Below are 6,154 nucleotides of genomic sequence, written 5' to 3'. Positions count from 1 at the left end.
CCCTACATTTGTCGCTTGCTTCCTGCACAAAGCATTATGGGATGTATGGTGTCGGCCCCCTGCTATGTCTGTCCCCTGCCTTGCTGCTGAAACAGCGTCGTGCTGGTTCTCCCATGTTCCCCACTCTACAGCCAGTCCCGACCTTTTCCCTCGATGTGGGCTGGCTTCCCACAAGGTGAGGTACTGCAGAAGCTGGGAATTGTGTTGGGGCTCAAAATCCTGTGCCCACAGCCTGTTGCAAACAGACACTTTGCCTGCGGCAGCTGTGAAATCAGACAGGCAAATAGGTGACAAAAGCCACCTTGGAAGGGAGAGAGTGTTGGCTGCCTGCACTCTGCAGCTGGGTAGGCAGGGCTGCCAGCTAAAACAGCTAGGAGTCAGGAGCATTGCAGAAATAAAATTCTAGGAACAGGATAAAATGTCTGCTGAGAGCCACACAGGTGGTGGTGAGATTCCTGTGGTTAGACACCTGCAGGTGATGGAGGAATTTGCCCCAGGCCTGTTTGATCAGTGGAGAGAATAGGGAATATTATGGCACAGTTCATGTGAGCTGCTTTAGGTCTCTCTTTTGAGAGAGAAGGAACGTGTCTTGCCTGGTTTCCATTGACTTGAGAGGAGGTGAGGGTGAAAGGTAAGGCATTGCACAGCTTTGCAGACGATTTATTCATGCAGGCAAATCCTTCTCTTAAGTGTTCAGAGCTGGTTTTTTGCTATGCTGGGTCAGAGTTAGCTTCTGCAACGGAGTCCTAGTGGAGGATCTGTTTGAACAAAGTTGCAGCTCAGTGTGTCTTCCCACAAAGTAGAAGTTTGGGCCTCCTTGGGTGCTGAACCTTTGTTAAAGTTGTCTGCTGGACTGAAGAAAGAGTTTTCTTCACTGGTCTTTCCACGTCAGGGGCAAATGTCTGGTGTTGCTTCTGAGGCTGTCTCCTGACTTGCTTCTCCCTACAGGGAACTGCCCCTATTTCATCATGCTGTGATCTGTTCCTCTTCTCACCAGGAGTCTTCTCCAAAGTGCCTGTAACTTCCCTTATCCACAACCCTGCAGACCTCTAAAAGTAAGTCACAGGGCTCCTCTGCTTGTTAGCAGTTCCATGTATTCAATGCTTTTCTGTGAAATGCAGCTGCTCTCTGTAAATCATGCTAAATCCTTGTTTAAGCTCAGAAAAGGAAAAACATTCATCTAGTGACTAAAATGCTGGTTAAGCATTTTATTTGCAGTGCAGGTGTGTGAGTAGAGCTGTGCAGAACCAGACCATCAAGTGTGAAATGAATTTCTTTATTACAGCACTGTAAGGTCATGAGAATCCCTACAAAATAAGAGGGGAAAGCACTCTATATGTATAGACCCTCTTGCATTTCTTTTAAAATGCTCATTTTTTTTTCTGTGTGGCCTTGAAAGCAGCACCCATAAGTCTGTCTTTCTTGTCAGGTATGAGGCTGCAATGAGCCTCAGGTGTAGTGACAGACTGGAGAGAAAAATAACGATAAAGCAAACACACCTTGACAAAAGCACTGCCTGTTTATATGGATGTGTGTGTATTCCTGCTCAGGTGAGATCCAAGCTCTGGGAGGGATGATTTAAAGGTATTTAGGTGATTTAAAGGTATTTAGGATTTAGAGGTACTTCTATCTACCTGGATCTTCTGGAAAAGTTACGTTGTCCATAAGAATCACTAGATCCTAAACCTTGATTTTTACTGATCATCATCTCCCCTCCAGTACAGTTTTAAGTGAGGAGTAAATCTTCCTGGTAACTGTGGAGTCAAGAGCCATAAAGCACAGCATGAACTGGGCTATCACTGAGAGCGGCAATTTTTTCTGATTCCAAAATGTATTCTGTGCTTTGGCTCCTGCATGAATAAAGAGTCAATCTGAGACATGCAGGAAGGCAGGTAACCATTAGTGTGTGTCAGTGAACCTCCTGTTGATGCCTAGGATGTTCTTGTTTTCTTGATTTGCCATCCTTCTGCAGAGGAGTAAATTACTCTTGGTAAAGCCAAGCAAAACCTTCCAACTGCTCTGCTAAGGCTCCGTGACACCAGGCTGCTGCTGTGGTAGCTGTGCTGCAGTCCCAGGCTTCCAGGCATCTACTTTGTTTGAGGCTTGGATGCTCATTGTATGTAGACTTCCATCAGTGGCATTGATGGCTGAGGGGGCTCTTTTCTCTCTCTCTACATCAAGGCACTGGATCTGGAAAAAATACTTTCTTTTTTTTTTTTTCTGTCATTGAATAGTTTTTCTCAGCTGGATCCATCCTCTGATGTAGATTGTTGTCCCACTGCTCAAAAACTTGTGGTGTCCTCATGGAGGGCAGAATCAGGCAAGCAAGAAAGGGAGAAGTGTCTCTGCTTACACTTTAGTGTTACCATGGCTGTGAGGCTGCAGCCATCTAAACCAGTTTAAGGTGGGGCTGGCCCAGTCCTTCTTTCTCGTGCATCTAGTATGATGAGGAGTCCTGGCATGGGTTGTTGGTTAGCTGTGATAGGAAGTTGTTCCTGAATCATCTAACCATGGCCATAGGGGTAACCTGAGGACTCAAAACACTTTGTCAAGTGTTGATCAAGCCTGAGTTGTAGTCTCAAAAAAGAGATGGAAAGAGAATCCAGGCTGGAACTTCTGAAAAAGTGGAACCATGGCCATAGGGGTAACCTGAGGACCCAAAACACTTTGTCAAGTGTTAATCAAGCCTGAGTTGTAGTCTCAGAAAAAGAGATGGAAAGAGAATCCAAGCTGGAACTTCTGAAAAAGTGGAAGAATCAGACTTGTGAATTTGTATGAAAATTTGTTTAAGAGATCTGCAAGGGGACTACACCAAATTCATGCTATGAATCTTGCAATCCAAAGCACTATCAAAGCCAGCCCTCTCTGAAAAACACTAGTAAGCAGATGCAAAATATAGATGTACAAGCAATTCCACATCTGCAGTAGCTGCTATGACAGTGTTAGCAGAACTGCTACAACACCTCCTCATCACACATGTTGGTACCTAGGCAGGCATTGCTACAGGAAATTAAGTTCCTGATTTCCAAAAGACTTAAGGTAACAATTTTGGGGTTTTTTCCAGGGTTTGTAATCTCAGCTGTTAGGATTTCCATACATGTGAGATGAAGCCTGGAATGCAGGTGGCACAGCAATTCTGTGTCAGTTGGATCCTCTGCACAATGTGTTTGATTAGAAATTATCTGTTAGCTTTTGTGCCCGACTGACCCAGTGGCCTCCTGCAAATCCCTTCTACCCTGCTTTATTTCACTCCTCTGCAGACCAGAAGAGTACAATAATTGTTGCCTATCTCCCTGCAGCTGAACGCAGCTCCGTGTGACACACAGCTTGTAAAGACCTTTGTGAGTCCAGACTAAATTTCTGCTGTTATCAAATCAGACAGTTTCCTTTCATTGTCATATGAGTCATTGGAGGACCTTGCCTTAGATCTGCTGGAGCATTTGAGACATGTGGTTTTGTAGCTGCTGGACGGGAGGCACTAACACGGAGTGACTCATTGCTCCCCTTGGGGACAAGAGGTTTATGCAGTCAACTGGAAATCATATTTGGTATGCAGATAGACCACTTCATGGTGGAGAATCCCAAAGAATCTTACCAACACCAACTCCCCTACATAGATGTCAGCTGCTGTAGTGAGATCTGCAGGAGCAATGGGTAATTACACACCTGTGACCTGACAGGGAAGGGCACAGGTGTGAAAGGCTAATGGAACTGACTTTTTGAAAGGCTGAGAAGGGAAAGAAAAATACCCCATGAGATAGTACTGAAAAACATTTTCCTTGATATTGCTCAATTCAATTCCTAGATCTTGTGTGACATACAAGACACCTGGTGGATCCTGATGTTTTTCTGTCCCTGGGTCACCTAGACGAGTGCCAAGCCAGGGCAGAGAGTATGTAGTGTTCTTGAACCAGAGGGAACGTCAGTCTGCTACAGACTCCAGAGCTCACTTGTCCGCTCAGGCTGAACCTGACAGAGAGTCACGTTCATAGCCATGGAAATTACTGATTCAACATGCAGCACTGGCAGCCACATAAACAAAGGTTTGACCGAGATTCAGGCTGCTTTGGGAGTGGAATGAAATTCCTTTTTTTGACAGATAGTTTGCTGTTGCCATGGTTATGGAACTTGCTGCACTTCTGGTGTCTTCCCCACCCCTCTGGGTACTTTCCTTCTGCTGATGCCAGGATTTCCATTTTCCCTTAACTTGCAGGTCCAACTGGACATGCCTGTGTAAGGCTTGTCCCATTCTCCAGCATGCCAGCAAGGGCCTGCCTCTCAGTCTGGTTCTCCAAACAGCCACTCTCTTTCATTACTCTTTAAAGTGATGCCATGGTCTTTTCATTTTTTCCATTTGCAAGCAAGCAAAACTAGCTGTACAAAACCAGCTTTGATTGTTTTCCATCCTCTTCCCTGAGCAAGGCAGGAAGCTAACAGACCTGGCATTGTCCCTTAGCAGCCTCCCAGTCTTCACTCAAAAGTTCCTCAGCTCAATCCAGTTTTATCTCTTGGTTTTCCTTCCTGCTCTGTTCAACAGACTGTTTTAGCCGAAAGAGTAAATATCTCAAACAATACTTTATACATTACTAGAGAGCAGAAAATGTCGCCAGATCCATAAGGATATGGGTGCTTCAGCCAGGATCTCCAAGTTCCTAGTACAGTTCTTGAAAATCATGATTTAGATCTGGTGTGTATTTTATTTTCTAGCACAAGTATGTATGTCAAACAGCTACTGTTTGACACCCCACCGGTGTATCTGGTGTTATTGGTGATTACACAGGATATAGCTTTCCCAAACATCACTTCAGTGACCTGTTTCCAAATTCCTGAGTTAAAAACATTTAAAATATTAATTCACACTAGTAGCCAAAGATGGGGGTGTTCCCTATTTGCATGACAACAGAACAGACAGAATAGTTTGGCTGTCAGAACACATCAACCTAGGAAAATGTTATCAGTCTCTTTACTGCATTTTCAAAATATGATCCCAAGAGGTTGAAACTGCATCTTCAAAAAGTCTGTGTCCTACCCTTGAACAGCAGCTGAAAAATATCCTTCTCTGCTGCCTCTCAGAAAGCATGAGAAATTATGTCCCTTTTCTGCTTTTGTGTTTGAAAAAGCTGGTGCCAGGCACTGTTGCTGCTATTTCAGTGTCCTGGGGTGAATTCTTCCTCAGGATTGAAAGATCTGTGTACATGAAGTTAAATGTTTCTCGTGAGGCAAACACAAATTGGTGAAAAGTATCCCTTAATCCTGTGAAGACCCGTAAATGGGAAAATGGGAGGAGAGAGCAGGACAAAGGAATTAGTGCCATTTGGAAGTGATATCTTTTTTTAATGCATTCAGAATCTGAGCCAGCCTCCACACAAATCAATTGTAAAAATACCTGCTCCTGTGAGCAGAAGATAAACCTTGTAATGATGAACCTCGCTTGGCCATTGTGTGAAATGCTGCAGTGTGTGCTCAGAGGCAGTGCTGGATGGTTTGCTTACCTACCTGCATCCCCACCTGTGCCAAGATGAGGCCACAGCCCATAAAACCCAGGCAGCTCTGCAGGCACAGGTCGACACTCCCCTACAAGTGCCTGTCAATCACCTACACGGATGCTCCCGAGTGACAATGTCGGTACTGGCGCTGCTGTCCTCTTCACCACACCCCAATTTTGCTGCCTTTTCCTCATCACTGCAGCTCCAGTGCAGGGATTCCTTAAAGCACAAGGGGAGGGAAGGGATTGAAACGGTGCTGTCTTGGTGAGGATGCTTCCAGCTTTAATAAGGCAGACGATCAAAGCCTTTGTGTAAATCCTGCCATCAGGAGAACGGCTGTACTGCTGCACTGACAGCACAGCCCAGCCCTGCCCAGCTCCCCCAAACCCTGCTTTTGTCAGCTGGGAGCTCCTCAACCCAGATCATCTCCCTCCAGCCCAGCACGGGACAGCAACTGGTGCAGGGAGGGAGACGTCGCTCAGTCATTTTCTTTGCCAGCAAGAGAGATATTTAATACACATATGAGCGGTCTGGGGACCAGGTTTTTTCAGCCTTCAAAATCATATTTATTTTCTTTCCAGTCTTCTGAAAGTGCTGATCAGAGGCATCTGAGAGGCCAGCGCAGCTGCTTGATAAGGTCTTTACGATTAATTTGCACCATCATGCCT

The sequence above is a fragment of the Geospiza fortis genome, unplaced genomic scaffold, assembly GCF_000277835.1.
Source record: "Geospiza fortis unplaced genomic scaffold, GeoFor_1.0 scaffold219, whole genome shotgun sequence".
NCBI lineage: Eukaryota > Metazoa > Chordata > Aves > Passeriformes > Thraupidae > Geospiza > Geospiza fortis.
Note: the sequence above shows the minus strand (reverse complement) of the source record.